Source organism: Microtus oregoni, unplaced genomic scaffold (genome assembly GCF_018167655.1).
Source record: "Microtus oregoni isolate MIOR12 unplaced genomic scaffold, Mior012 000064F_ref0000363, whole genome shotgun sequence".
Taxonomy (NCBI): domain Eukaryota; kingdom Metazoa; phylum Chordata; class Mammalia; order Rodentia; family Cricetidae; genus Microtus; species Microtus oregoni.
In genome coordinates this window covers 3,824,189-3,841,046 of record NW_024543874.1, presented here as the reverse complement: position 1 = coordinate 3,841,046, position 16,858 = coordinate 3,824,189, and the positions used below count along the sequence as shown (strand labels likewise).

The 16,858-nt window shown below is 47.0% G+C and overlaps 1 long non-coding RNA gene and 1 other non-coding gene across 2 annotated transcripts; both read left to right on the top strand.

Annotated features, from left to right (window-relative positions):
* The first annotated feature begins 9,369 nt into the window (after positions 1-9,369).
* LOC121440038 lies at positions 9,370-11,450 on the top strand. Its single transcript, XR_005973321.1, has 3 exons — positions 9,370-9,408; positions 10,062-10,103; positions 10,920-11,450. It is a non-coding gene; the product is annotated as an uncharacterized LOC121440038 (long non-coding RNA).
* Positions 9,466-9,536, top strand: LOC121440071. Its single transcript, XR_005973325.1, has one exon. It is a non-coding gene; the product is annotated as a small nucleolar RNA SNORD93 (small nucleolar RNA).
* Positions 11,451-16,858: the final 5,408 nt, after the last annotated feature.

Here is a 16,858-nt window from a genome sequence, read left to right as displayed (position 1 = left end):
TGTACGCCTGTAGTGTACCACCTGCACTACAGGATGGTTCGCAAGCCAGGCAAGGGGCTGGAAATTGAAACACATACACACATACACACAGAGACAGAGACATGGGTCATCCTTGAATTCCCCAAGAATGCCAACTTTACTGTGTTCCAGGGCAGCTCATATAGGCTCTCCTTGACTAATGGCCAGGCCCTAGTTCTCAGCTGCAAGCTCACCAGAAACCACTCCCCTGCCATCAGGAACTCCTGAGGATCTCGTGCCCAGAGCAGCTGCAAACACAGGAAATCAAGTTGTTTGCTCAGAGCAGCTGCAAAGCAAGTTGTTTACAGGAAATTCAGGGTCTGGGGGTCCGCAGTCCCCAACAGGCTCCAGTAACCTCTTCTGGCCTCTGTGAATACGTGTTACATGGACAACTATATGCATAAATAAAAATAAAGAAACCTAAAAAAAGAAGATAGGTAGATGATAGAAAGTAGACAGACATACAGATGGTAGGTAGGTAGGTAGGTAGGTAGGTAGATAGATAGATAGATAGATAGATAGATAGACACATAGATAGAAGGTGGATGTAGTGCTATGTGTGGTGCATACTGGTAATCCTATCACTTAGGAAGCTAGAGCAGGAGAACCATGAGTTTGAGGCCAGCCTGGACTGCAGAATAAGATCTTGTCTCAAAAGTGAAGAAAAAGAACAGAAAGAGGAGAAGTATAAAATAGGAAGTAATGGAGGAAAGGGTTTTTAGTTTTTCTTTTAAGTTGAGTAGCTAGGGTAGGTGACATGGGAGTGGTCATGGTAGAATTGTAAGGTATCACAAGCCAAGAGCAGCAGGTCCCAGGGTTCAGCAGCAAACTCCAAAGATGATATAGATAGGGAAAGAATGATGTCTCAGTGGTCACTGTCCTGAGGGCAGCTCAGGCAGATGCGCAGAGAGAGAACACGTGTCAATTGTCCCCACCCCTGCCATGAGTCTCTCTACCCTTACATGATGCAGCTTCCATCTGGAGAGACACAAAAGGGGGGATCAGAAACCCCGAAGACTGAGCCTTCAACAGAAACAGACTGAACATTGACCTCAAAAGCATATTTGAATTATTGAATCTGAGTAAATTTAAGTGAACCAGAATGTAAAGTCCCCCAGGCATCCTATGGCCCCATCCAGCACAATGCTGACTCATGGGTGAGCAAAACAGATCCACAGAAGGAAGGAAACACAGCATCCACAACGCCTCTGCCCAACCTTCAGGCGGCACCTCATGACTAGGACCAGGGAAATGATTGGGGATAGCAAAGAGAAGCCAGTGTGCTGACCTGGCACGCCCCTCCAACCCTCGCTCCCGTTAGCAGAAAGTCTGTCTCCCACAGGGTCTGAAGGACATGGGGAAGGGGAGGTTAGGAATCAAGCACACTGTGTCCTTCTCCAGAGAGAACAAAAAGATTACTCTGTTTTTCATACAGCTTTTCTATATCTAAAAGTGTAATATGGGAGAATCTGTGGCATTTTCGAATTCAATTATGCAGCACAGATTTAGAAGACCGTAGTGCACACGCATAAATTTATTTCTCAGTATCACATACCAGACTTTTCCTTTTGGGCTACCAACCAGCTCCCAAATCATGCTACAGAGACTTTTTATTAGTTATGAATGCTTACTCTTATCTTAGCTCTTATTTTAATCGGTTTCTCCTTATCTACATTTTGCCTCAGGGCTTTTACCTTCCTTCCTGTATGTCTTACTGCTTCCTCCAGAGTCTGGCTGGCTGCTGGCTGCCTGGTTTCTGGCCCCAGGTGTGTCCCTCTCTTTCTCCTCTTTCTCTTCTCCATTCTTCTCTTCTCTTCCCTTGAGCCTAGATTTCTCCTCCTACCTATTTCCTCTGCCTACAAACCCGCCTATACTTCTCCTGCCTAGCTATTGGCCACTCAGCTTTTTCTTAGACCAATCAGGTGCCTTAGCCAGGCAAGGTAAAACAGATAAAACACATCTGTATATAATTAAACACACATCGTTACATCATTAAACAAATGCAGTGTAAACAAATGTAACACATCTTTACATAGTTAAATATCCTATAACAGTATCAGTTGCAGCTAGTGACAGACATAGGACATAATTCTAGCCATGAAATATAAATAGAACCACCAAATGAGACTCTGGGATGAACAATTTATAGAAGAAAAGGCTACATCACATGTAAAGATGTGTGGCATGAAATGCAGATGAGCTACTGAATGTGCAGCAGCCGTCTGTGATCACGAGGAGTCCATCACAAGGGCTAAAACCGCATTTTATGATAAACACAGTAAGAAACTGAAGAGATGGCTCTGTGGTTAAAAGCCTTCACTGCTCTTCCATAGGACAGGAGTTTGATTCCCAGCACCCACACAGCTTCACGCAACTGTCTGTTAATCCAGTTCCAGAGGATCTGATGTTCTCTTCTGGCCTCCATGGTACCTCATGCATGTGGTCCACAGACATCCATGCAGGCAAAGTACCCATATACATATAAATTCTTTGTTCTGAAAGAACATGCCATGTGAGGAAAATAAAATCACTGCTCAATTAAGTCTCTGTAGTCAGATTTCCCCCTTCCTTTCTTATGTGTGTGTTTGCACGCTAGCACGTTGTGTTCATGTGTGTACACATGTGTATGGAGGCCACAGGACAACCCTGAGGTGTCATACCTGCAAGACACACAAGCATGCAGAGGACAACCCTCAGGGGCATCTGCTAGACAGAGTCACTCTTTGGCCTGGGGTGACTGGCAGCCTACTGCCATCTATTGCAGGATGGACTCACCCTCGCAGCCTCTGTAGGTCAGGGATCCAGCTGGGGAAAGCTCTGTCACCTCCCTGGCTTCTACAGGGCTGAACTCCTCCCAGGCTCCACGAGAATTCCCTTCTTAGTTCGGTTAGGTGACTGTTGGCTGCCGACTTGAAGGGGGCCTCCCACAAGGCTGCTTGCATCGTGGCTGCTGGCTTCTTCTGGGCAGGAGGGTAAGAGACAGTGAGACACGGTCTGTGATGGACTCTTTAGTCCTTTGTAACCTACTCAGTGATAGCACATCCCTTAAAGACCTCATTTATTGTATCTGTACTTTCTACTTATTTATTTTAGCCCTGGCTGTGCTGGAACTTGTAGACCAGGCTAAACTTCAACTCAGAGATCCACCTGTCTGCCTCCCGAGTGCTGAGATTAAAGGTGTGTGTCACCACCCCGGCTTGTATCTTTATTTCTAGTATGATTTGAATATGTATTTATTTAGTAGAGATAAGGTCTTGCTGTCCTAGACCCCTCAACCCCCTACCTTGACCTCTAGAGAGTGTTTGTATTACGCGTGTGTACCACCATACCAAGTTGAAGACTTCATTTAAATTTAAATTTTTAATTTTATTTATTTTTGACAACAGGGTCTCATGTAGCCCAGGGTGGGTTCAAACTCACTAGCCAAGGCTGCCTTGAACATTTTTGTTTGTTTTTCAACAGGGTTTCTCTGTGTAGTTCTGACTGTTCAGAGACCAGGCTGCCTCTTCCTCGAGTGCTGAGATTAAAGGCGTGTGCCAGCACAGCCTGACCCAAACTTATTTTTTATTTTTTTTATTTTTTGGTTTTTCGAGACAGGGTTTCTCTGTGGTTTTGGAGCCTGTCCTGGAACTAGCTCTTGTAGACCAGGCTGGTCTCGAACTCACAGAGATCCGCCTGCCTCTGCCTCCCGAGTGCTGGGATTAAAGGCGTGCGCCACCACCGCCCGGCTACAAACTTATTTTAAAAGGTAGGGTTTTACTACCTTTAAAGGGTAGACCAGGCTGGCCTTGAACTCACAGAGATCCACACGTCTCTTCCTTCTAAATTCTGGAATCAAATGAAAGGTGTGTGCCATCACACCTGAATGCCTTGAACACTTGATTTTCCTACCACTACCTCAAAAGTACGAGGATTGCAGACATGTGACACCATGCCCAGCAAAAGTTTACTTTTCAGGGTAATTTTGCTTTTATTTATTATTATTTTTTCTAATCTGTATGCATAGGTACAGGGATCTGCTGAGTCCAGAAATGGGTATCAGATCCCCTGGAGCTGGAGTTACAGGTGTCTGTGAGCAACTGGAGGAGGATGCTGGGAACTGAACTCTGGAAGAGCAGAAAGCGCTCTTAACCACTGGAGCAATTTTAAATTCCTAGTGAGATTTAGCAGAGCAGGGAGTTCTCTCCGTCAGTCCTCTGACCCAAACAGCCCTCCATGCTCTCCGCAGCCCACAAGAAAGGAGCGCATCTGTACACCTAGTGAACCAACACTGAGAGTTCACTGCCGTGTGCTGTATGGATTGACAAGGACATAATGGCGTGTGACCACTCTTACGTGCAGAATAGTTACTGTGTGCTAAAGAATACTGTTCTGTTCATCACTCTTTCTAAGTGATCTGTTGTTTGATCACATAAAGCTGCATTTTTAGACTGATTTCCTTCACTTAGTAATACACTGAGCTTCAGCGACTTGATAGCTCATTTCTGCCCAATGCTAATAATATTCCATTGTCCGGAGAGTTGATTCACCTACTGAAGGGCAGCTTGGTTGCTCTCAGAGTTTGCAATGATGAATAAAGCTGATATAAACATTTCTGCATAGCTTTCTATGTGCACGTATGTTTTTGGCTCTCCTGGGTAAATACCAAGGAGCAGAAATGCTGGGTCTCACTATGCAAGCGTGGTTAGTGTTGCTAGAAACAACCCACTGTCTTCTGAATACCTCCATGTTGCTTTCCCACAAACAATGAATGGGTCTCCTCGTGCTCGTACACATTTGAATCGTCAGTTCTAGGTTCTAGCCATTTTGACAAGTGTGTAAGTGATATCACGGCGTTGTTCCAATTTTCAGTTCCTGGATGGCTTATGAGGCTTACCACACCAAGAGCATAAATAGTTGACAACTCTCTCGAGGGGTGTTGCTATAAAAAGAAATGAAAGGTGCATTATTGTGGAGTTAAAATAGTGGGGTTCTTGGCTTGGTTGGTTTTAATTTTATTTTTCCATGACTGGAAAGATGGCTCAGCAGTTAAAAGAGTGTAGTGTTCTTAAGGGGACCTGAGTTTGGTTCCCTGCATGTTTCAGGTGACTCACGTCTGTCTTTAAGTCCAGCTCCAGGAAAACTAATGCCCTCTTCTGGCCTCTTCAGGTACAGCATACACACAGAAAATCACACCGAGACAAGATTTCCAGTCTCGGTAGTTCTTATCCACAGTGGGGATCTGTGCATTGAATATTCAGCTTCATCTTATGTTACCCACATACCTCCTAGAGTACTGTGGACAACAAGGCTGGCGGGTGTAAGCTAAAAACCTGGGGAATTCTTTATGTGAACTCTCTGGTAGCCCTGCTGGGATCATAAGCGAGAGCATCGCAGCCCATGGTTTCCAGGGCACACACCTGTGCATCCTCCAGTTGCCCAGGGCAGCCATGCAGACTGACTTAGGCAGACGAGATCGTTCTGCTTCATCAAGAGCAGACATTCTCTTGGCTCACACACAAGCCTCCAGCTGCTCAGAACAGGCAAGCTGTCGGGGAAGAGACCTGCACGTGGCAAACTGCCCAATAACCCCAATTTTAAAAAAAAGTACCCAACTGGGGCAATCACTTAAACCATAAATAACGCCTGCTGCTGCTTCCTGGTCTCACTCTGCACCGCAGCAACACACAGAAATATGCACCAAACACAGACACAAGAGCCCATGAATGGCCTCATTAATCTAGCAAAGCAGATTCCCACATCTGTGTCTGCTGGTCCATTGAGGACATGAGAGTTTTAGCTCCGGGAGACAAAGATCAAGACATGGTAGGATCCAGCTCAGGCAGGAGAACTGGTCTTGTTACTGCTCAGCTTGTGACCTTCAACTGAGACTGGCCCATCCAGCCCCACCCTCTTCTGGACCAGGGTTATAAGTATTTAGCACTGCCCTGGGCAGTGATGGGGAAGCGAGCGAGCCTCAATACCTCCAAACTGACTGTGGATCTTCTCCAGGAGGGATGAGCTAGTGGATGTCAGCAGCTAGAGCAGGAGAGAGGCCTGAATATTTATCCTGGGTTAAGCGCAGGATCGTGGCTAATGAGGACCTCTGATTGTCTTTCAGCTAGCACTATCAACAGAAGCGTGAAGGTTAAAGTTCACACTTGTACCCCATTGACTGGCTTCTGCAGCGGCTTTCCGAGGCCCCTGCTTCTGCCTTCCCCATAAAAGAGAACTTTTACTCAGAGCGTGGCAGATAGAATGGAGGACTGTGGACTACCTCAGTTTCCCCTCAACATTTATATCAACACGGGATCTTATTGATATTCCCCCCTGGAAGGGATGAGTGAAATTACCTGGTGCGAGTGGGAAGGAAACACGGAACACGCAACAAACCCGCTTAGGAGTTTATTAGAGGGGCCATGTATAGGCCCCGAGAAGTCAGTGTGCAGAGAGAGAGCTGAAGATGGTGCCTCCAGCTTTTAAGGGCTGCCTAGCATATGCACATAGCGGGGATGGCGTGGTTATGTCATATGCAGATGACGGAGCTCACACATTAACATTAGCGCAAGGGCTCTCTCACCTGCGTCTTACGCAGATGACACAACCTTGCTACTCGTGGGTCACGGGGTCCTTTAAGATTCCCAGGACCATTAGGCACTTCTGCCTGAAGGCTTGTCGGCACAGGCGTGGCCCTGGAACTGGCAAGTGTCAGCTGTGTTGTGTGGCTGAATCCTTACTATGAGGAAAGGCTAAACAAGAGCCCAGAGCGTGATCTAGCTGAGTCTGGAGCTGGGGATAGACGCTTTCTGATAGCATTGTGTGCCTTAACAACGCACTTGGTAGCGTCCAACAGAAATGCCAGCTCAGTTCTGGCCACCAGAAGCCCAAAAACCAAGGTGTCAGCAGAACCAAACTACCTCTAAACTCACTGAAAGGAATCTTTCCTGTGCCTTCCTAGCTTCTGAATGCCAGCACAATTCTTGGCATTTAGGGCGTGTAGCCGCACCTCTCTCCACCCTTTGCTGTGTTTCTGTCTTCCGGTCTTAGAAGGATTCCAGTTGCCTTTAGTTAAAAGGGCCCACCCCTGCCGAGTGATGGCACAGGTCTTTAATCCCAGCACTCAGGAGGCAGAGGCAGGCTGATCTCCACTGACTTCCAGCCCAGGGTGATCTGCAGAGCAAGTTCCAGGACAGTCAGGGCTTCACAGAGAAACCATCCCTGTCTGGAAAAAACAGCAACGAAAAAGGTCCATCCCAATGACCTCATCTTAGCTTGATCACAAAGCTAAGGCTATTTCCCAATAAGATCACATTCACTAGTACTGGAGGTTAACACTTCACGTCTTCTGAGGGATGTTTGATCTCTATCACCCATGTCTGGCCTCAATGCTGTTGATTTTTCTGCAATACCAACTCCTCCTCTCGTCCAGAGTCACAGAAGTGCTCCAAGGGCAGTGTGTTTTCAGATCTTGGCCAGCATCGGAAGTACACAGCCAGCAGTGAGAATTTCCACATGTGGGGTCTTCTGCTTGCATCAGCCTCAACAGGAGCAAATTCTGTTACATAATTAGGTGTGGGTCTTTAAATGAAAATAAGGACAAAAGAGTGTGGCATAGTACTAAATCCAGTGTATGACTTTAAGAATCACGCCCTACACTCTGTGGCATTAAGAACCTCTGCGGTCAGGGCGGTGAGTGGTTCTGGGTTGGGCGCAGGCTAGGACGCGCTGAGGCCACCAGGGGACGCGCGAGGGCCGGGGAGTTGGGATAGGGCGGGAACCCGGGACAGGGCGGGCAGGGCGGGCAGGGCGGGACCCTGGGCCACTCTGGTTGGCTGCGACCCGTTCTCTCTGTCCAGCCTATTTTAACTTGGTCCGGCCGGGCGTCTCCCCTTTTCCGCCGCGGCGTGCTTCTGGTAAGTAGTACTCGTCCTGCGGAAGGCAAGATCCCGCCACGTGGCCTCGGGGATCCTCACTGCGCTTGCCCCGCGTGCCGGTCCCGGCCCGGTGCGTGTCCCCTCGGTGTGGGACTGGGGCTCGGCCTCGACGCTGCTCGGATTTGTCTCCTCCGGGGTGGAGGCACAGAGTCAAGACCATCCCCGGGTCCTTGGCACACTCGGGGCTCCCGCCTGCCCAGTAGTCTGGTGACAGGGACATCGCCTATTTAGGAAGCGAATGAGATCAGAGATCAAGAGTAGCAGGATAATTCCATGTTAACAAGGAAAGGAGGTAATTTCGCCCACACAGCCGCGTTCTCGGCACAAGTGCCCTTCAAATGCCACTTGTACAGAGACCTTTTTCTTTTAAGGTTGGAGGGTGGCTTCTGAGAGCCGATGACTGCAAGCGAGTCAAGCAGGGTGCTCTGCGCACCCACAGTGGCAGGATTAGCCAGTGCTTTATGCTGCCTAGCCTTACTCTGACACAAACCCAGCCTGCCTGGGTTTTGTGCCCTGGGCAAAAATCTGAGCCTCTGGGTCCATACTTGTACAGGGTATTAGATACCTAACTTCTGTGCTCCGTGATGTAAAAACACTTTGTTCCTAAGAGCAGGCATAGGTGTCTTCTGAGCACCTGGGAGTCCTGCCTGCTCGCTGCCGCTTTAACATTTGTGAAGGTCTAAATTTAGACGTGAGTGAACGAAGGAAGGTACTGCTTGGGTTTTGTTTTTTAATTGGGATGTGAACTTGTGCTTGTTGGGTTCCCGTTTTGGCCCAGGGAATCTTACTGCTCTAGTACTGTAAAGTGTTGGGACTTACGGGTACAGCAGTACAGAGAGCCCCTAGGCCTCGTGAAGCCCATGTCAGAGCGAAAACCTTCTGGGCTATTGTGAACAATATCCAGTATTCCCTGAGCTGCAACAAACATGCCGTAGTTTTGTCTCGTTTAGGGGTTAGGTTTCTATTGAGTCCTTCGGATTGACACAGTCTTAAGAGCCTAGAGTGAGGGACAGCATGAGGTCTAAGGACTCCGGACAGAGAAGTTCCAGGACTACGGGTTTCTTCCCCCTCTTCAGTTTCAGCAAGCTGATTGATTGATGCTTCTGATTTTGAAATCAATGAAAGTGCTTCAGCTTGCGTTAAAGAAATACTGCAGCTAGTCGTTTTGTTTCTAAACTTGATAAATTATCTGATTGTGTGACGGATTCCCTTGGAACGATGGCACAGAGGGAACAAACAGACTCCCAGCTGTCAGGAATGTAAAGATCACAGCTTTGTACAGGAGTATTGTTCAGAGGCAGGACTTGTGTCAACAAAGGCAGTTAGCCCCAAGAAAGGTTGGTATGTGCCTGTGGTTTTCTTTTTGACGGGGTGGAGGGGAAGCTATGGCCTGGTACTTGTGCCATTGTTGATGCTTTTTTTTTTTTTTTCTTGCACAGGTGCTGTGTGTTCTGCCCAGGGCGTTCGTGAACACAAGGTATGGGTTCAATGAAAAGATTTGACTTGCTGGGCACAATTCCAGGCACAGGATTCTTGGCCAAGGATGAGAACTCTAACCTGATTGGATATGCTGCTCTGATGGGTTGAAGGATTTACCTGAGGCCAACTTCATAGGAATTGAATGTCGTCTCACCACCTCTTTATAGACAGGGACAAGGGGACCGTGGAGTGAGGTGGTTTAGGAATACCAAACCTGACCCTGGTTCCTGGGCCCTAGGGGAGAGAGAACCAAGTTATCCGTGGACCTTCATGTGAGCGCTAGGGCACCTGTGTGCACACAGAATAATAAATCTGTGTTGGTCAATGGATTGATACTTTTTTTTTTTTTTGGTTTTTCGAGACAGGGTTTCTCTGTGGTTTTGGAGCCTGTCCTGGAGCTCGCTCTTGTAGACCAGGCTGGTCTCGAACTCACAGAGATCCGCCTGCCTCTGCCTCCCGAGTGCTGGGATTAAAGGCGTGTGCCACCACCGCCCTTAGATTAATACTTAAAGGGCAAGTTGAATTACCAGATGTACTGGATAGCACACTGAGGATTCTGTTTATGCAAGGTAGTTAACTGTCAACATAGACATCAGCATGTTACTATAGTATTGTTGGTCTAATTAGTTACCTCTGGTATTTCTCCTGCAGCCTGGTGCTTGAGATGAGCTAGTGCAACTTCGAGAAGAAAAGGTATGTAATTGTAGTTAGAATCAAACGAAACATTGATTTGGGGCAGTCCCAATTGCGTAGATAGAAACATGCGAATGTTGTCCTATAGAATTCATTTCTGTTAGTTTAACACAAAAGATCTTTTTGGGGTTTTTATTTATAAAATTTTTTTTGTACCTGCAGTGCCCATCGAGACCAGAAGAGGGTTGTGAGCTGCTATGTGGGTGCTGGGAATTGAAACTAGGTCCTCTAGAAGAGCAGCCAGCTAGAACTTTTAACTGCTGAGCCGTCTCTGTAGCCCTAAACTTAGGCAACTCGGGAGAGTGAGGTGTTCGATGGGATCCATTGGGTGTCTGGGCTCAGGACCTGCCATGTGTGCCCTGTATTATGCTCAGATGTGAGTCTCAAACATATACATGGAGAACTTCACACTCTCATCTAGTGAAGCTGAGACACCCTCAGACATAACTGGAATACAAACCTCAATGGCTCCTTTGGGTGTGGTGGGATGGGGTGGTCATAGTCTGTCCCTATCTCAGCACGTGCTAACCCCGCTGGCAGACACTATTCAGGAGGCGACCTGGGCCTGACTCCTTCCCATCCCTGGCACTGCTGACAGCAGCACCGAACGCACATGCGTCTTCTCTGGGAAGAGTGCTGTTGCTATGGAGACAAGCCTGGCACAGTGGAAGAGCGCATAAAAGAACTTCCTTAAAGCTATCCGACTCCCGCATGGGAATCTGGCGGTGGGGCCCTGGGTCCTACTCCTCGGCCACTGGTCTCTTGTCTCACCATAAATATTCTTGTTTCTATGTTTTTTTCTCTTATTTTTTTCAGGGAAATGGCAGTGAAATTACCTGACGGTGAGTAGATCAGATGTTCCCTACAGTTTACTCAGGTCTGCCATCACCTGCCAGCTGACTTAGCCTGCTTTGACCACCCATCTCCAACCCTGCTCATGTAGAAAAAGACGCACCCCCCTTACCATGCACTGTTGCAAAATAGCCCTGTAGTGTGGCCACATGGCTGCCTGAACTTGACCTGAGCAGATAGCCCCTAGGAAATAGAAACGCCCCCCCCCCCAACTTTTTTAGGAATTGTGAGGCCAGTTTCCCATTCCTCCCTAAATAGCTAGTCAACCGGCCCCTTCCAGGTGACATCATAATCGCATCCTGGTTACATCAGGCACAGAGGCACAGACCCCTCCTGGGGACCTGACTGAGACTTTTTGTTTTGTCCATAAAAAAAAAATTACCCACCAAGGAAGAATCTTCCCTAAACCTTCAAAGGCCCTAGAAAACCTAACTTAGAGCTCTCCCTGGCCAAGATACTGTTCTCTGCTCCAGCATCCCTATAGTTGGTGTCCAATAAACTGTTAACCTGTCTGTGAAGTGCTCTTGTGCCTATTTCTGCCGCCATGCATCCCCCTCACACACACAAACACAGATTTATTTATTTATTTTTGGTTCTCCGAGATAGGGTTTCTCTGGTTTTTGGAGCCTGTCCTGGAACTAGCTCTTGTAGACCAGGCTGGTCTCACAGAGATCCGCCTGCCTGTGCCTCCCAAGTGCTGGGATTAAAGGCGTGCGCCACCACCGCCCGGCTACAAACACAGATTTAATGTGTATAACTGTTTGCCTGCATATATGCCTAGAACCTTCAGAGGTCGGAGGGTATTAGAGATTGTTATCTGCCATCTGGGTGCCTAGAACCTTCAGAGGGCATTAGAGATTGTTAGCCGCCATGTGGGTGCTGGGAACCAAATCTGGGTCTTCTGGAAAAGTGCTCCTCTCTGTAGAGCCATCTCTAGCCCCACTTTTGAGGGTCTTTAATACTGCATTGTAGCTGGGCAGTGGTAGACCAGCCTGGTCTACAAGAGCTAGTTCCAGGACAGGCTCTAAAGCAACCTTGTCTTGAAAAACCAAAAAAAAAAAAAAAAAAAAAAACCTATTGTATTAGATGCGTTGGCAAATACATGTCCTGTGGTAGAGATAACTGCCATCTATGGGAGAGACAGTGCCACGTCTATTTGGCCATGCAAGATGGCTGTTAGGCGTCTACTGACTTGTCAAAGGGAATGATTAAGGTTTTGGGTCATAAGATTCAATTGTGAGGAAATGAATACCTATTTCCACAGTTTCCCCCACATTCCTACAATGACTTGGGATTGTTGTCAACAAATACTGAGCTGTATAGTAATTAGAAGAGGGAATGAAAGCCCAGCAAGAGGACGGCAGGGAAATGAATCACAACGATATTCCGTGCTGTCAGCTGCGGCCTGTTTGGCTCTGAGCTCCCTAGCAGCAAAGAGCCAGCTCTCAAAAAACGGCTGTGACAATGGAGCATCATTTTAAAGCAGAAGAGGGGAGGAGCCACCTGCACTTGAGGCTTCCCAAGGGTGAGAGCATGTTTTTCCCTGCAACCTGAAGCACTGGCTAACTAGAGGAGGATCTAGAGAAAGTGGAAATGACTGGGTTTGGCCCCAGAGTGGGCAGGCAGGCAAAGGTTCATAGGAAACCTGGATCCACTCTTCTGGATGTCAGACGGAAGCCAGGCTAACACAGAAGCAAGCCATGGTGGGGCAGAACAAGATCAGTCAGGTGTGCTTGAAGGGTTTTTATCCTGTATTTAAAAAGATTGCCTTGGCAGGATTTACCTTGTATTTATAATCTGAAGACTCCAGATCCCCTGTTCTCTGATACTGATACAATTGTGGTTTATCAGGGGTCATACAGCCAAGGTTAAACGGCCTCCTGATGATGCCCGCTGTAACTGCAAGGAGCCAGAAGTCCTCACCCTCCCACTGACAACTGCATCCCCCGGCTCCAGTCTCTTTCAGAGACAGATCAAACTCAAATGTTTGGTGTGTATCACCTTGATTTTGTTTCTGGAAACAGAATGAAGCATTAGTATTGAACCAGTAGTATTGAACAGGTCCCCTGGACTGTTACCCATGATCTGTAGCAGAGGAGCACCCACTCTATAGCTTATCAGCCTCCCACGGAGGTATTTGGGAAATCATAGTTTGAAACTATTCTAACATGGTAGCTACTGTTGACATGTGACTTCAATGCTTGAAATGTGTCCAGCACATTTGGTGTGTGCTGTGTTGTAGAAATCAGATGGGATGAATGTGGAAAAGAAAGATTCCAAATTTACGATTATCATTGGGTTGAACGAAACAGTTTGAAATTATGCAAATACGGTTTGTATTGTATGTCTATTGGACAATACTGGTCTAAGATACAAAGCAAAACATAGCCAGGGAAATAAATAGTGGCCCACAGTGTAATAGAACAACATTGCTGTTCTACCACACAGACCCTCAGGGAATGGTAAATTAGCAGTTAAGATGCAGGATTTGCAGGGAAGCAACTGTCTTTTCCAAGGGTGGAATTTGAGAGGCGAGTGAGCCAGTTCTACTTGGCACAAATCTGCATGCAGCTTGTAGTCCTGGTGATATTAAAGACTTTAGTGTATTTGCTAAACAATCTTGTTCTCACCCAGTCTGCATAAACGTTTGTGTGCTCATCAGGGAAACGAAGAGCCAACATTTAATGCATGATGCTGCAGGAAAGTGCAAGCTTCCCTAGTGAAAAGCAGATGCAGAATCCTGGTGCCTCCATTTGTGTGCACATGTACGTGTGTGTGTGTGTGTGTGTGTGTGTGTGTGTGTGTGTGTAGTGCAGTCTTCCAGGCATTTTTACAGAAGAAGAGAAGTTGGGAGAGGTGATACATAAATACCACCAGGACTTGTAGAAAGTATTTTTTTTTAAGGCCTTATGTTAAGCAAAATGTTTCACAAGATTCTCTTTCCCTCATTTTCACTTAACTACAAAAAGCAATCCTGTGAAGATTCCCTTTGGAGTTTTCTTGCTACTAATAATATTTTGTTTTCTTCTGCAAGATGGTAGGGATTCAATCCCAGGGCCTCAGGCATGCTATTCCAGCCGGGTATCTCTAATCCCAGCACTTGGAGGCAGAGGTGGGTAGATCTCTGAGTTCAAGGCCAGCCTGGTCTACAGAGAATTTTAGGACAGCCAGAGCTACCTACACAGAGAAACCCTGTCTCAAACCACTGCCCCCTCCCCAAAAGTGATTTCCCATGGAGCTACAGCTCTGGCCGGTCATTCTCTTCACAGTGAGGGAATTCTTCCTTTGGTTTTCACATTTTATTAAACAGGGGCTCTTAACCGGAAACACTCGGTAATATCTGGAGACCTGTGATTTTCATAACTGGATGAGGGATGATCGTCTAGTGGATAGTGACCATAGGTGCTACAAGAGCTCCCACCAGGGCAGCCCCTACAACAAAGGATGGTCTGACCCAAAATGTCAACAGTGCAGGAGCTGATAAACGCTGTCATAGAAAACCTCGCTCTCCACCGACCTGCCTAGGTTACTCCCACCACACAGAGAGGCGTGAGTGCTCAGGGGGCTTTACTGCCAACCCCAGTGCTTTCACTTCCAGATGGCCTTACATTGCATAACATTTATAAAACTGTGACTAGTCACTATTTCAAGCCGAGAGCTACACTGCTTTTCTTCTAGTTTCCTCAAAAAGCTACCATTAGCGTTGACTAAATGGTGACCAGAATTCCCGTGCTCACTGCAAACTACATGGATTCTTACTCAGAGCTGGTCTTAGCTTGATCGATGAAGTGAGGCTTGCTCACGCTGGCCACCAGACTGTTAGGAACAGACAAAAGAAATTTAGCCTAAGTACTGCCATTTTGTTTCAGACTCCATTTTAATTATGAAGTTAAGTTCAAGTTCCCAGGGCCTAGGGGAGCTGAGGACTTTCTAGTGCCTGACCAGCTTCCTCAATAATCAATAAAAATAGCCTGCAAAATAGCTTGTTATTCTTCTGTTCCCCCAAATAATAGATGTTTCTAATCACAAAGAACAGATAGGTTTGATTGGCTGTACATTTAACATAGATCAACCACGTAAGGAAAGTCCATAATCCCTGAAGTTTGGTGGAAAATTGTAACTGTAACTTGGCACAGATGTTTGCTGAGATGAAGGTTTAGGGACACAGCTCCCAAGTCTGTGCTATTGTCCCTGACTGATCAGCTTCTTTCCCTTTTCCTCATTTTCCTGCTGCCCAATTCAATAACAATCTTGCTTTGTGTGGACTCTGGTGCCTACTTGGGTTATTTTGGATTCTTGGATCCTAACATTTAGGGATGCTTCTGGGATCTGAACACCTACCCAGCAGAACCCCAAAATACAAGGACTGTTTTCCCGTCATTTGGACTTCTGGAAGTATTCTGGTTTCCGGGTGGCACCTCTCTGGAGCCCAAGAAAGGAGAAACTGGATGCAGTACAGGAGATGTCCTGGCCTCTCACTGATGCCTGGAGGGGAACACCTGGTTCAAGTTCTGTGTCTCCCTTAAAATGTGTTTGTCTCATCTTGTTCGTCTGTCCATCACTCTCAGTGTTGGTTTTGGGTTTCACTTTTCTGTCATTCTCTGTCTTGTTGAATACTTTGAAACCATGGATAAGCTTCCTCAGCCCTTACACCCCTGGACCTTGTCTTGCAGAGTTCCAAGTATTCACCTAGGGAGACAGTCTTCCCAGGGAAGCTCCACACCCTCTGTCAACTTGAATGGCCAGCCCTCCAGGTCGGATGGGCATTTGAAGGCTCTTTTAACCTGTCTAATCCAACTGTAGTTAGGAACATCATTTTTGGGTTGACTGGGTCATCCGGACCAGGTCCCTTACATCATAGCCTGCATCTTACTAGAGTAGGAGTCTCCAAAATAGCTTAGACCTCATCTTCCACCTAAAAACAGCTCTATTCTGTCCCTTCTCACTCTAAAGCCCAGGGCGGCAGTTTTGCCTACATCTAAGGAAGAAATGTCACTATCTTACTCCCTCCCACCTCAACTATGGGTGCCATCACCTCCCACTCAACCTGCCCCTTCCCCCACTCTCTACCCTGATCTTAGTTTTCTTCCAGGAACCCAGTCCTGAGACACCAACACCCCCCCAGAACCCTTTCTTATCCCCTCCCCATACTTGCTCTGGTTTGATTCGCAAACCCTCCACACATTCATCCTCTGTCCCCCCCATCCCCACCCCCCTTCAGCAGGCAGGCACGGCTGACAGAAGGGAGAGGAAATAATTCTTTCTGGCTCTATACTCCATTTGCCACCAATGAGCTCTATAACTGGAATATCCCAAATCTCCTTTTTCTGAGAAACTTCAAAGTTTAATCTTCCCTTTAGAAACTATTGGGATGACTGCCAACAGCTCCTGCAGACTCTTTTTCCTTATGAGGAGAGGGAAAGGATTCTGAGGGAAGCTGGGAAATTGGTTCCTGGTGAGAACAGGTGGCCCAGCACGAGTCTGGCGATCATTGAGGCTGTTTTCCCATCATTCCACTCTGACTGAATCCCCCACACTGATGGAGGTAAGGATCCCTGAAAGTCTACCACCAGACTCTAGTGGGAGGTATCTGCGCAGCTGCTAGGTGCCCTAACACTATGTCTAAAATTAATCATTATGTAGGAAGCAAATGAGTCTCTTAGAACAGCTAATGGAGGTCTATTGCTCTTATTCTTCCATTGGCCCCAAAGCAGAAGGAAACAGGAGAGCCATAAGCACCGCCTTTGTGCCCCAATCGGCTCCCAACATTAGGAAGAAACTACAGAGGCTTGAGGGATTTGAGGGAGAAAATCTCTCCAAATAGACAGAAATAGCCACTAAGGTCTATAATCAAGACGATAAACAGGCAGAGAAAACTGTTACAATGATGATGGTCACTTTCT